Source organism: Camelus dromedarius, chromosome 2 (genome assembly GCF_036321535.1).
Source record: "Camelus dromedarius isolate mCamDro1 chromosome 2, mCamDro1.pat, whole genome shotgun sequence".
Lineage (NCBI taxonomy): Eukaryota > Metazoa > Chordata > Mammalia > Artiodactyla > Camelidae > Camelus > Camelus dromedarius.
The window spans coordinates 57,377,993-57,392,697 of NC_087437.1; the positions used below are offsets into that span (position 1 = coordinate 57,377,993).

At 37.6% G+C, this 14,705-nt stretch overlaps 1 long non-coding RNA gene across 1 annotated transcript in view; it reads left to right on the top strand.

Annotated features, from left to right (window-relative positions):
* The window catches only part of LOC135318910 (uncharacterized), a 33,511-nt gene extending 31,256 nt beyond the window's left edge, over window positions 1-2,255 (top strand). The window contains exon 3 of the long non-coding RNA XR_010377354.1: window positions 2,116-2,255. This is a non-coding gene — a long non-coding RNA (uncharacterized LOC135318910). The remainder of the gene's footprint in view (window positions 1-2,115) is intronic.
* The last annotated feature ends 12,450 nt before the right edge of the window (window positions 2,256-14,705 follow it).

The following is a 14,705-nucleotide window of genomic DNA, read 5'->3' on the forward strand; positions in this document are numbered from 1 at the left end:
TAACTAGTGACCACATTGGTCCACATTGGTCCACATTGGATTAACAATTACACAGCCCACAGGAAATCAGGACTAATCAATCAGTCCCATAAAGTTTCCAGCATCTTCAGAGAATGCGTTGGCCCTGTAGGTACATGAGAAAATTTCTAATTTTGTGTCATTTCCCACAGCAAGAGAAAATCTAGACAGTAAAGTTTTTAGTCCAATATCAACTATTCAGGACATTGGCAAATATTGTTATAATCAAAGGGAACAGTAATGAAAATCTGGGCTATGAAAGGAAATCTGGGATCTATTGTCATATACTTATGACCTGTAATTTACCTCCTTGTTAGTAGCCAAGAGATGGGTTGAATAAACTGAACCCTTCCACTGGCCTGCAAAGGAGAAAACTGTTCCCGCTATATTACATTTCCTTAATCAGCCCATAAAGCCTGATGGTTATGTTTATGGGCTTTGGAATAACACAGCTTGGAATCTGAAGTTTCTTACCATTTTTAAACCTCAATTTTCTCATCTATTAAATGCAAGTAATAAGATTACTGATACAGAGGTCTTGTGAGAAGTAAGTAAAATAGCTCCGTGCCTAGCACACAATAACCTCTCAACAGATGTCCACTATCTCATCCGTTTCCACTCAGGAATCCAAGGCTAAAGGTTAGAGCTCACGTGTTATACAAACTCTAGGTGCAAACTAGACTGTCATCTGCTGCCCACAGGCATATCTGGCTTAGTAAGAGGTAGCCGTGTTGTTCTGTGTGCACTGTTAGTCTGCATCTTTCCCTCCTTCAGCTGACTTCCCCTACCCTGTGACTTCCTTCTGCCACAAATTCCAGCTCAATAGCTGCTAAGATCCTTCTGCTATCCTAGCAGGAACAGGAGCAGCAATCTGCCCCACCACTGGACTCTGTGTCTCTCTAGATTCCTGGCTTGAGGCTAGCACAGATAACTTGATAAGTCTCTTGGCTGCCCAGCCTTGCTTCTCATCCTGGAGCGTTTAACATTCCGCAGATGTGAATCAGCATTTTTTCACAAACTTGATTTGACTTGGTATCAAAGCCTTAAGACTGCTCTTTTGCAAATCAGACTAAAACATGGAAAAGCACTTCTGTTAGTTGGGAAGGGAAAAAAACGAATCAGTTCTTCCCTTGTGGAAAGGAGTATAATGTTACATGTCCATACAACTGCAGACAGACTCTGAGTTTACTTACTTAGTACCGTTGTCAAATGTCCAATCAACCATGACTCCTGATGGAACTTCTTCCCATAATCTGGAAGCTTCTTAAACCTAAAGTTGAGTATTTCAAAATTTGGTGTGCATAAAAAATGATCTGACTATAGTTCTTTAAATGTATGAAACAAGAAGTTATTTATTGGCAATGCGTGTTCAGGCATAGAGCAGTTTGAATTCTGAACAAATACTTCCTGACTAATCAGGCCACGTAACTACTGGCACACTTGAACATCTTTTTATTTGGTTCCTGTGCTATGCAATACCATTCTAGGTGTTTTAAGGGCTATAAGAAAAATTAAGTGTCTGGCAAACTTAGATTCAAAGAGCTCTACCGCTAACTGGCTGCATTAGTTTTGATTCTCTTATTGGAGCTTGTTCTGAATCCCATACTGCATCTTTTTATTTTCACTATAGTGTTTCTTGTGCTGCTTCCTGAGGGAGCTTAAACTGTAGCCTGGACCTGCTGAAGGACCCTTTCTTAATCCAGACCCACTCAGAACTGACCACCTTCCATGTCATCAGGTCAATAAGCAGAGCAGTGGTCCCAAGAATGAAATATACTATCTCTAGAACCCAAAGAGAGCTATAAAAGATGGCACCTCCTTCCTCATGATAGCAGTTGCACAATACATTAATTTCCCCTTTGATTTTTATGGGATGTTCCATTTTTCCCTCAACAAAAGGCATGGACAAACAACAGACCATAAGCCAAATCCAGCCTGCTGCCTGTTTTTTGTAAGCGAAGTTTCATTTTTACACAGCCATGCTCAATCATTTATGGATAATCTATGGCTAGTTCCATGCTACAATGGCCAAGTTGAGTAGTTGTGATAAAAGCTTACCTGCAACATTTAACATGTTTACTATCTGACCCTTTGCAGAAAAAGTTTATCAAGCCCAAAGGCATCACCAGGACAGCATTCTCATCCACTGGCACACTTCCCCAGTTCTCCATCAGTAAACTTCCTACAACTGCACTGCTGCAGCATGCCAAGGCTATGCCTACCACTAGGTGGGTGAAGCAACTCCCAAATTCCACTTGAGTGTCTACCTCCTTGTACCGCACTGGGTGCTAACTGCCTTGCGTTGTGTTCCTTAGAAAAAGAGACATTTATACATGTGTATATCTGTAGGGGTATACACTAAAGATCGACTTCCAGAAGTAAGAAAGCAAGACTGGCCAGAGGGAGGAGTTGAACTGTGATGCAGTCACAACAGGGGCCTCAACAACTCACATCAGGAGGTCTGAGGCTGGATGGGCCCTTCAGAAATGCGCAAACTGAGACTGAAGGGCTAGATCTTTGTCCCTCCATATCAACCAGTTTTGGACATGATCTCCCTTGAAGGCTGGGGTATAATCTTGGGTGAGTCTACTCTACTCCATCCAGAGTAATTCTTAAAGAGGCTTATACCTGTGACCTGTTAGCAGGCAACATTTTCAGCAGCTAGAGGAATGAAAGCCTTAGTTCTGAAGCAGGAATTTGGGCAGCACAACAAACTGTCCACTACAGGGAGGAAATGAGGAAAAAATCCTAAAAGTGTAGTGTAATTCCAGTTGTGAGACTGTTGGAACAACAGGCAATAATAATAAAAGCTAACAGTTAAATGCCCGTGTATTGGGTTCCTTGGAAATGGAAACAGTTTTGCATAGAGGGTCACGTATACATTGCTGATAAGAAACCCTGGAAAATAGTTTAGTGGTTTCTTAAGAAAACTAAACTTGTACTTATATAACCCAGCAATTGAAGTCTTGGTCAATCCTAAAGGAATGAAAATTCATGTTCACATAAAAACCTGTACAAAAATACACATAACAGCTTTATTCATAATTTATTCATAATAGTAAAAAAATAAAAAACCCACATATCCTTCAGCGGATAAATGTTTAAACAAAACATGGTACAGCCATACTATGGAATACCACTCAGCAATTAAAAAGGAATAAATTGTTGTTACGTAAATAACTTGGGTGGATCTTTATGCTGAATGGAAACACTAATCTCAAAAGATTACATACTTTTGAGATTTTTTTTGGTTATATGGTTCCATTCATATAGCATTCTTGTAATGAGAAAACAGAACAGATTAGTAGTAGCTATATCCAGGGATGAAGAAAGAAGGGAGTTGGTATAGCTATAAAAAAGTAGTGCGGAAGATCCCTGTGATGGAACTGTTTTCTATCTTGACTGTGGTAACAAATATAAACACAGAAATGAGTGCATGGAAAATTGGTGATATATGAATAAGATGAATGGATTGCATCAATGCCGATTTTCTGGTTGTGATACCGTAACCTAGTAATTCAAAGCATTACCATTGGGGGAAATTGGGTGAAGAATATGTAGGATCATTCTGTATTATTTCTTACAACTGCATGTGCAACTAAAATTATCTCAAAATAAAAAGTTTAAAAAAATTTCTGTGGTATTTTTACACCCTAGAAAATACTCAAACAGAAGGTTTAACAAAATCATAGTTTCGAAGCATCCTGAAGGTGTTCTTGTTGTTGGTGTGGCATTTGCTTGTATGAACTTGAGTGCCGTTAAGCCAGAAATCACTCACCAGATCTGATTGAGGGTTATATGTGGACAGCAGACTCACATATTGTCTGGTTAGAGGCGTAAAGAGTAAGAAAATCTAAAGTTCCTGTCCAGGTAGAGGCCAAACAGAAGCAAGGGGAAGCAGGAAAGATAGGGTCTTCTTTCCTGTGTTGGTTTATTGACTTGACTTTTTAGTTTGTTTCCAAGTAAGGCAAAACCCTTTTAAAACGCATATGTCTGGGGATAAGTTTAATTCTCATTTTTAAATGCTACTTTACAAGCATAGATAGAGACTTAAGCATCTTCAAGAGGAAGGCAGACGACTTCAGTCAAAACTAAACATGCATATGAGAAGGAGCTAATAATTTTTTGTTTATCTGTCAAAAGGATAGTCTTCAGGAGAAGGAGGATCCATTGTTTTTGTATGTTCTTAAGATTCAGAATTACACTACCAGGAGCAAATAACAAGGAGGGGTGTTTCAGCGCATAAGAAACAGCATTGCTGCCCAACAACAGAATAAGCTACCTCAGAACATAGTGGGTTTCTCATCCCCTGATGGATTCAAGCAAGAAACGGATGACTATCAGAGAACTGGAATGAGTGTTATTTAATAACCTTCTAAATTCGTTTAAGACTTGGGAGTCTATAAATAGTGAGAAGCTTTTTCATAGTGTTTCTAATGTATTTAGAATAATTGATGGACTCATTTTCAATGAAAAAGATTTACTTAAAATTTTTAAAATAGCCAGAAAATAATTCTGGTACATTTTATTCGGTAGTATTATGCCTGATGCCCAAGAAGATAGATAACCTCCCTTGATTTGATGCAACATTTTTCTTCCCCAATAAAGTAAAATAAACTTGCCACAGGCTTTTGGGTGCTAGATGATTTTTTTTTTCTTCAAAATAAGAATAGAAGGAATAGTTTGTTTTTTATCATCACTTGGATTTAGAATACTAACTACATTCATTTACCTACTTTTTAAAAAAATTTAATAGCAATACTTCTATTTAATACATTAGTGTATAATCTCACCATTGTGCTTAAAACTGTTGTTTTTCTCTCATCTGTCTCCTCTTTAAGAAGGAAGAAATTTAACCTCTATTATTCTGGAATAAGTGACTCTTTTGAAAGGTAGAGAAATTTACATTTGGTTGATGAGAATAATATTTCCAATAAATTTCAATTTCCAATGAAAATATAAGAGAGAAGTTTATAGGAAAACATTGTTGCATTTATTTTTGTCATTGGAGAAACATAACATCTTTCACACAATATGCAATTGCCTTTCCTTTGTTTTATACATATATATATATATATATTGGAGAACGAGGGCAGGTATAACCAGGAGTAATCAGAAGTCTTACCCCATGAACTGTACAGATCAATATGCATACAAATTTTAGATTCACAGAACACCATGTCTTTTAAAAAATCTATTTAAGAATTACCTATGGCATTTTCCAAAAATCTACACATTTATCACCATCAACTTCATGACTGAAGTTAAAATTTATACACATTTATGATAATACTATTATTATAACTGAGATATTAAACTATGTTTATTTTTACAGAAGAATAAACAACAAATAAATACATAGATACATACATAAATTACTTAAACACAGGGCTTGTAACTAAATTAGTGGTTCCCAGGTTTTTACCAGAAAGAAATGTTTTTGTGTTTGTTTTTCATTTTGACTTCTGTGACCTGTGACGCTTAGTAAAAATACCTAGCCTACTTTCTTAATTCATAAATTTTCAAGAAGTCATCAACAAATTTTCTGTTGTAGAACATGCTCAATATTGTCCCACTAAGTAACTTTAATTCTGATCAAGATGAAAAATATGTCATTTTATATTCCCGTTCATTCTTATTTTGAGTACACACTCTGTGTGTGTGCATGTGTAGGTGTGTGATATATTACTTTGTTTTGGGTTTTTTTGATAAGTATTTTTCAAATATTGAAGCTACCTCTGGTTCCAGAAAGTGGTTTTCATGCTGGAAACCACCAAATTGAACAATCTCATTCATAAGAAGTCAAATTGGCGAAGAAAGTAACTCTAGAAAGGAGGTATTACTTGCCTTTAGTTACTGAGTCACAGGCTTAGCTGGTGCTAGGATCCAGGTCTCCTCATTCCTGCTCTCAGAGGCTCCATTAAGCTCCAAAATTCAACTTTTGTTCTCTCTACTCAAACCTTTCACTCACATCGGAATCTCTAGAGGAGGACAATTTTTAATAACATTTTATTTATAATTATTTTTAATTGCCCTGTAAAGAGCTATATGAAGGTATGTTTAGTTACACAGTTTTATAATTAGTTCGAGGAATTCAGTTTGATCATTGTGTGTTTTTCTTTCTACAGCATTACATTTCATCAGAGTGGTTTGAACTTGCATTAATATAGCATGTTGATCTTTAAGTGTTCTTTAGTCTAAAAAAATGTATACCATGTTCAGAAACCATTTCACTCACCCCAGGAATTTTAAGTAGGCAGAATGTATATGCCCTTGTTGAAGTGCATTTGCTTTTTTGTCCTTTTTCAGTTAAAAAATAATAGCAAAGCCTCCAGAGGAATTTAAGCTGTGGCAAATGCTAACATGAAAGTTACATCAGTTCTAGAAAGTGTGAAGGAGGCATTTAACAAGCTTGAGTGATCAAGATGTGTGATTCAAAATACCTTTTATGTTCAGAACAGAAGGGACACTCCTGAGTGAAGAGTTTGATGTGGATAGCCGCGGTCTACAAAACAAGGAGCCTCTGCTAACTCTAAACAGACATGTTTTCAGATGTTGACTTTCATATTAAATGATTCAAGAGCAAAGGTATTTTGGAGTAATGAAATCACTATCAAAGTATGATCTCATTTGCATCAGAATCACATAGGATGCTTGTTAAAATTTCAGTTTTGGAGATTGCACTCAGATCTAATGAATCAGAATGCCAGAGATGAAAGGCTTGAGATGGAAGAATAGAACCGAACTGCATTTTAGATAAGTTCCCTAGGTCATCTTTATCTTCACACCTTCTGTCTACTAAAAGTGTCCAGTCCTCCTCTCACGCTCCATCAGAATCTCTGGGATCTGCCCCACCATAAAGACAACAACGACGACAACAATAGTAACAATAACAATAAAATAATTCTACAATCTGAATTGACGTAAACTCTTAGCTCTTCATTAAAATCTAACATGGGGACTCAGTGACTTGGCAGATCCCTACTAATAAGTGTCTGAGTCTAGGAAATACTCCTATAGATGAAGTCACTGGGGTAATTACAAGAAAAGTTTGGTGATGTTAGTTGTTAGTGTTCAGAAAAGATTTTATCTTTGAGAATAGAGCAAATTATCAAGTTAAAAATGTACAAACTCCTCCCAGAAGCAATACATTAAATGACTTGGCAGTATGTTGCCTTTGCATTTTGGCTGATTATTTACAGGGGAAGTTGGGATGTGTGTGTGTGTGTGTGTGTGTGTGTGTGTATTTGGTAAGAAGGAGGCAGTGATTAATAAAATATCTTCCAGCTCTCTCTCAGCTTAAAGGCAGGGGCCAGCTGTCCAAATTAATATGAGTTTCATAGGTCCAGGACCTGACATAAATCAGACTGAGAGAAAGAAGAAAGTTTAATGGAAACTGAAAGTAAATCCCGAAGCACCTGTACTGGGCTTTTTCATACAGTGACTATTCCCACTGGCATTGTTATGATGACTAGAGTGAATTAGGCACCGTGGGGATTTTTTGCAGAAGGGAGAAGAGGCAAGTTGAGATGACATATCATACTTTTATTCTATTGACAAGAAACCAGTCAATCAGTTTTTTAAAAAATCACTAAATTATATAAAAAGTAATTACTATTAAATCTATTTAATTCTGAATGCACTAAAATATTCAGATAATAATTGAAATTATTTCTAAATTTATTTGGTTTCTAAATTGACTTAGTTTGATGTTAGTTTCGGGGAAAAACTATTTAAGCTTAATCTTTAAAATAAAACATTGGGTTATGGGAACTGTGTGTGTATGTTTGAGAGGGACTAGGTGGTGAGTGTGACTCTAAAATGGGAACCCCTACAGTTATCGAGATTGTTGCTGATCAAGGTTTGGTGCTTGGACCTGGAACATGAACATCTCCTGGGAGCCAGTTAGTGATGCAGAATCTCAGGCCCTGCCTCAGGCTTGTGAAATCAGAATCTTCACTTCAGGAAAATCCCCAGGTAAGTCAAATGGCCATTCATCTTTTAAAAGCACTGATTCAGGCCATAATATACACTGTCTCTTTTTAACTGGTTTCAACACCTACTTTAAAAGAAAGATTTTATTTTGCTAGGACCCTAGACCAAGGTATCAGGCCACAACGTGAGATGATTTCAGAGCTGAAGGGGGAGTGTCTTTGAAAAATCTTATCCAGTCCTTCTTTTTAATTGATTAGGAAACTAAGGACTCAAAGTATGACATGATAAGGGCAAGGTCACGCAGCTGCTTAACTGTGGAGCGAAAATGCACGCTCAGATATCTTTGCTTCCAATTCAAATGTGGAAGGAAAACAAGACTCACATGAAAACAGTAGTGAACATTGAATAATTTTTTACACATATTTCATACCAGAAAGAAACATCTGATGCCTGACCCTCATTTTTGCCTCCCCAAAATACACATACACATGTGTGGTTGGCTTGTTTTGTTTGCTTTCTCGGTTTATAAAATGACTGGGGCAAGCTGTCATCTGTACCTAGAAGCCCACTTTAAAATTAAATTTCTTTTTATACTAGAACCTCTCTTTTTCTAGATCTGCTCATCTTGATGACTTGTCTTCTATTACCAGTCACTTTGGAGCCAGTTTGTTCATCTGGTGACAGATGAGCTCACTAAATACACACACTATGGGGGAGAAAACAGGTTGCCAGGGACCAACGGCGGAAGGCCCTTTCCAGGGCAGGAGAGCCTGGGGAGTGCGGACATGAGCTCTGTTTTTCAATCGTGGGCAACTGGAAGTTTGACCTTGCTGAGTCAGAGGTAAACTGGCTAAGTCCAGAGCCCTGACCTCCGTTAAGACTGCACCCCATCAGGAGAGGGTGACACTCCGACTAACAAGAGTTAGCGTCCTGCTGGACCATTTGCAATCATGTAGCACACGCTGTTTTAAATGCTGATCTTTACAATATGTTGATCAAGCTACACATGAGCAGAAATTTTGAGATGAAGAGTCGTAGAGGAGTAGCTACTGGAGAGTTTAAGGCAATTTTTTTTAATCATTTAAAATATTTATAACATAAGAAATAGATGAAATAGATACAGTTCTTAAAATGAATAATGCTAGATTTTGAATTCTCTTTAGCATCTAAATCACACTTCAGGAGTCAGATGTGGACGAACATGGTTAAGTAGCATCCTAATATCTGAATCAGTTATGCCTCATCTTCTTTGGAGTTTTACCTCTGGTCAACATAACTCCCTTAACTCCTAAGAGAATAAGGTACTGGAGGATATAGAGCTGGAGGGAGGGAGGAGGGAAAAGGAGAGGGAGGGAGAGGCTGACATTTTCTGAGCTGAAAATATTCAGACCATATACCCCAGGCTCAGCGATCAGACTTCCTTTCCCTTTCCTTCCTACCCTCACTTCCTTGGTGATCTCAGCCAGTCCCAGGGTTTTCACTACCATCTTCAGGGTGAGGCGCTCCAGTTTACATCCCAGGCTGGGCCTCACTCCTGCCTCCACGTTTCCGTGCTCTGCTCTCCATCTTCACTTGGTTAGTTGGTGTCACAAACTTAGTATGTCCTAAATGGGTAAACACACACACAGTTATGATGACCCAATGCTCTACTGTAAATGTTTTCTCCTCCCCTCACAAACCTGCATCTCCAAAAAGTGCTCCCCATTCTCAGTCAAGGCATCCTCCGCCTGTCATGTTTCTTAGGCCAAAAACACTTGAGGTTGTCCTTGGTGTCCCACCTTCTCTCAAATCCTGTATCCTCTCTCTCACCAGGTGAGACAGTCATTATCTGCCTCTCCACCATTTTCAGGTGTGATACCATCACCTCCTAACCCTGGGATGAGAGAAAGGATGATAAATAGAAAGAGGATAAGACAAGACAGAGTGAGAAATGAGAGAGGGAAAGGGAGACAGAGAGAGGGAGGGGGGAAGTGGGGAAGAAACAAGGGGAATTAAAGCAATAAAAGCCAGAACATTTAATCTAATTTTTAAATTTAAATAAATGTGCAGATATGCAGCTAAATTATATACCTCTTTTCCTGATGTCCTTCTAAGATTGAATTTGTTTCACTGATGTGTCATACGCTCTGCATTTTTAAATGATTTCTGAATATTATATTACTCTTTCCAGCACTCCAGCAAATGCCCAGAATAAAAGGCGTATACAGTTGCTGCAAAAGTATGTTAGGGGCTCAGTGCTATATAACAGTACATGTAGCTGCTGCAAATAACCAGGAGTGAACATTCCTGGGCAACCTGACTGTGTAACATGCATACAACACACTACAAACTATTTTCATATAGGGAGACAGGTGCCCCAAGCACGCCAGTCTCCTAGTCTGCCCTCCTTGGGTTCCACTGTATGTGCTAACCCTGGAAACTGGCAGGACTTCATCCTCCCTCAGTTAAAATAGGACCCCTTTTCTTCTCACTTTCTGGCCTGGGAGGCAACCATCTGAAGGGTGGCAGCTGCCTGTTGAATGACTCAATAGCTAAAGCACAAAATACACAGTAATTCAGTGACATAGACTCTGTCTCAGATAATACCTAGAAGAACAAAATATAAAACCTTCTCATGGACACTGTTTTGTTACTTTTCTTCTATTTTTGTCATTTGGCTGTTGTTGATTCATAGACTCATTGTTATTCTCCTGAATGTAAATGACTCATTTTTTCCCCTCTAGAATGTAGATGACAATGTGGTTTTCAGAATTAAGCCTCATAACAAAAATGAAAATACACGAGTACAGAGGACTTCTGGTTCTAGGAATGTGGAAGAAAAAGCCAGAAGTGTTCCACAAACAATCTAGATAAGTGCTATAAAATATAGCCAACATACTTTTACTTGCATAGCTGAATTTGCAAGAAAGGAAAAAAAAAAATCCCACACAATGGGAAACGCAGGGACACCTCATACCAAAGCAGTGGACTAATGAGCTGAAGGGGCACTGCCCGAGGAGGCTGTGGTCTGTTAGCGCCTGGGCTTGTTCTCTGATGACCACGTGCGGGCAGCAGAGGAGTCCTGGGGCCCCACACAGAATGCAGAACTGGAATTGAGATTCCTGCATGACGTCTGAATTCATACCTGTCTGGCCATTTTGGAGAATCGTAATCTAGGAAAAGTTGCCTGTCTTTAACAGGGATTGAAATGAGGAAAATCTCTCTTAACATGTTGTAACCAGAGACCTGTGCCTCATGTTTATTACACAGACGCACACTCACTGATGTACACAAATGATATAAAGTCAGGCCAAGGACTGCTTCAACAACAGAAAGGGAAAGACAGAAGGTGAGGAATTTAGTGAGATCTGCTCTTTTTTTTAAATGTCTTAAAACCAGTATTAATTAAAAGAGGCAAGTAAAGAGCATCTCGGGCAGAGAGAAATCATATGCAAAGGCTCTGTGGTAGGAGGAAGCAGGGCAATTGGGGAAATTAAATGAAGTCCAGAGGTGAGGGAGATGAGGGCACAGGAGAGAGACTAGAATTGGAGAAACTAAAGGCAGACAGAGTGTGAGACCATGCATACAAACAGCTACAAGTAATCAGAGTTGCACAAATTGAGCAAAATTTGAGAACTGACATGTTTGCCAAATGCTAATTACTAAAAATTAATGGGGTACTGCACTTTGCAAAGGGAAAGACTGTCTCACTATTACTTTAGAAACGTCCGTGGCAAAGGACTACATTCGCATCAGCATCATTATTTGAATTCAAACAGTAGATCTTTGAGTTAGGACTGATACTGTATATAGTAACTGGAGAATTTTCTAGACTTAATCATGCCTTGAACAGACTGGGTACTGTGGTAGGTGGAATGCCTCCCCTAAATATGTCCATTTCTTAATCTCCCACACTTGTGAACGCTACTTTATAAGGTAAATGAGACTTTACAGATGTGATTGAGTTAAGTATCTTGAGATGGGGAGATTACTGTAGATTATCTAGGTGAGTCCAATGTAATTACAAAAGGTCTTTGCAAGAGGGAGGCAGAAGGATCAATGTCAGAGAAGATGCGACCAAGGAAGTAGAGGTTGGAGTGATGCTGTCAGAAACCAAAAATGCAGACAGACTCTAGGAGCTGAAAAAGGCAAGGACTGATTCTCCCCTGGAGGCTCCAGAAAGAACACAGCTCTGCTGATGCATTTTAGACTTCTGACCTCAGGAACTATAAGAAAATAAATCTGTGTGGTTTGAAGGCACTAAATTTGTGGAAATTTGTTCCAACAGCCATTGGAAACTAATATAGCTACCTACACAAACCGAATGGAAGGATAAGGGTAAAGGAATTGCAAAGATTTTTTACATGAATAATAAAGACATGCAACTCCACGATTTCAGAGATTCAGCAGTATCAAGCTGTGCTGTCCAATATATTAATCACCAGGGGTATAGCTGTTGAGCACTTGAAATGTGACTAGTCCTGATTGAGATGGGCTAAAAATAGGAGAAAAAAACCAATGGATTATAAAACTTACCATGAAACATAATGTAAAGTATCTCATTAATAATTTTATACTGACTATATGTTAAAATCATATTTGAATAGATTGAGTTAAATAAAATCTATTGATAACATGGGTTTCACCAGTTTCTTTTTGTTTTTTTTTTAATGTGGCTACAGGAATATTTAAATCACCTTTGTGACTGTCATTATTTTCTATTGAATAGAGCTGATGCAGACATTTCCACAGTAGCGCCACAAGTTAGACATTTGTGCATATCTGGAAATTCTATAAACTCAGGTCCACACTCAAAATTAGATACTGCATATACTTAACTAATGTTGTTGAACAACTAAGCTCACGTGTAATATTTAAATATGTGTTAGTGTAAGGCGAACATGAGTATTTTTCACATATATGCAAACCATCAAAGTAAACTGTGTTTTCTCTGACATTCTTGTCAGGATCAATTTTGAACTCTAGTGTTCTTTGAAATTTTCTTATGACGCGTGGCTTTTCAATCTTATCTTTTATCTTGCTTCTCTGGATATGGCATTATTTTCCCCTTTCCCAAGCTAAACATACCTCCATTGGATTAGAATAATGTATCTGAAAAGATGAAGAATGGTTTTGTTCATCTTGGCAAACACTTTGCATGGATTTTAATAAACTCTCTGTTGCATATACAGCAAGAAAATAAGTGGGACACTAACGCAAATCAATGAAATAAATCTGTTAACTGAATAGTAGAAATATTAATAGTTGCGAATTTTAACAAATACCTTAGAATTCCAAACTTTGAAACCTCCACCAATTGGAATATTTTAAAAGGTACAGTTTCTAACTACTTAAAAGCTTATTATAATCAGCCTAAGTTATTCTTGCTTCTTAGTAAATTCTGGTTTTTACTTAATTAGCTAAGCTATAAATGCTCCCCTCTCCTAAAAAAAGTTCCCACCATATTTCAGTAATAATTTTGTATAACTATGTAATTTTTTAGTATGAAATCATAAAGAAGAAATGCAATGATGTTAAAGGTGAAATAAGAAATTATGATTGCAAACAAATCCTAGTTATAACCTTGAATAAATGAGAGGTGAGTTTGAAAGTCATTTCCTTGGCAGCCCATTTGTCGATTAAATTTATCTCATCTGTGAAAGTCTGGCGCCACAATTATCATATTCATGCAATGTACAAGGATTCCTTCTAAGTGCCACGTCTGTCTCCTCTGCATTTATTCCAAATGCATTTAAAGGGCAATTGTTCTTAAAGGATAACTTCAAAATCAGCTTTCAAGTTCCATTTTCATTTGGAAAATCAAATTAGAATCCAAATTCTTTTGTTCACAAAATAAGTCCAACAAAGATGATTGCCCCACATTTAATATGTCTAAGCCTTAACTGAAATATTTGTAAAACTTGGTTCTGTTGAGTTACAAGATGAATTTTCTTCTTTATTAAAGGCCCCAGTTTTTCTGCCTTGCCTCTGTCATCACCACAGTAATTTGCTCTAGGGCAAAATTGGTCCATTGGCCAAAAAGAAAATTTTTAAAACGCTCAGCCCATTTGCTTTTGTTTGCTTATTTATTTTTATTAGGTAAGCAAGTAATAAATTATAACTGTCTTACAGCAGGTCTAATGAGTAGTAACAAATTAAACTGTATTGATAAAATGAGGAGAACTCTTATACTGAAAAAGACAGAGAGCCAACAGCTGAATTTGGGCACATTATGGTTTTAAAGGGATGGCAGGAAAATAAGAGCACATATAGGAAATTCAAAAAAAAAAAAAAAAAAAAAAGCAGCTGAAAGAAGGAAAAAAAGCCCAGAGAAGGGGAGAAGGGAGTTGTCTCACAATTGACAAAGGAACATAACAGCGTAACTTCTCATGAAGATGGGCCTCGTCAAATGCCTGGACAAAGCCATCCAGTAAGATCAGGATTAGATACAGAGGGTCTGTTAGATACAGAAATGTGAAGGTCTCTAGTGCAATTTTTGGTAGAAGTGAAAAGAAAGGAAATCAGATCGTGATTAATAAATACAGAATCTTGAAAAGTTTCGAAAGAATGTTCATCTATTGGTATAATGAACATTTATTTATACAAGTGTAATATGCTAATCTCCAAAATTACAGCAGCCAAAGAATAAAGAATTACTGCTCCTATTTCATTCTCTGCTTCCATCTCATTTTCCTTGTAGAAATTCACTCAGGAAAAAATGCCATTGAACCAGCAGTGCCTCCATATAGTTCAGTCTGTGTCAGACTCTTCTC